The sequence below is a fragment of the Trachymyrmex septentrionalis genome, unplaced genomic scaffold (assembly GCF_001594115.1).
Source record: "Trachymyrmex septentrionalis isolate Tsep2-gDNA-1 unplaced genomic scaffold, Tsep1.0 scaffold37, whole genome shotgun sequence".
Taxonomy (NCBI): Eukaryota; Metazoa; Arthropoda; class Insecta; order Hymenoptera; family Formicidae; genus Trachymyrmex; species Trachymyrmex septentrionalis.
This window is the reverse complement of record NW_017305536.1, coordinates 4,449,387-4,450,031: the sequence shown is the minus strand read 5'-3', so window position 1 is coordinate 4,450,031 and position 645 is coordinate 4,449,387.

Below are 645 nucleotides of genomic sequence, written 5' to 3'. Positions count from 1 at the left end.
TATATATATGCGACACATAATTATTCTCTCATTGTACATTTCGCATTAGGCATGGTGTAAGAATCTTGTACTAAGCATGGTACTATAGATATTCTTCAGATTCTGCCGACACATTTTGCATAAAAAACCACCATTCTGTTTTCGCCTTGCAAATGTCTGAGTCGTGAAGAGAAATTCTCACGGACTATAACAGCGACTAACTTTTAATTAACCATCGCACGTCATTATATAAAGTGGACTCACTTCGTGCAATCCTTTTGTTACGTGTGAGACTTGCGTCAGATGTTTGTACGAAGAAAACATACATGGCAACCTATTGGATGACGCCGATATCCTATAATTTTCGGCATCTTGTCGTTTATTATGTAACTCGTAATTTTAGTTTAAGGCAATTCACCATTGTACGTACACACATTATACGTACGATTAAAGAAATGCAACACACTTGGAGTGCAACACTGACATTCACTTTATCATGTTAACTCATCTGGCGGGGAAACGAATAGACAAATTGAATCGCATAACGCGATCTGTTGCATTTGATAGAGCAGAAGCTTCTATTCTTCCACGCAGATCTTCGAAGTTACATCAAATTCGTTAAACAATATTCCGTTCTTATGAAACTTAGAACTGTGAAGTGTTAAC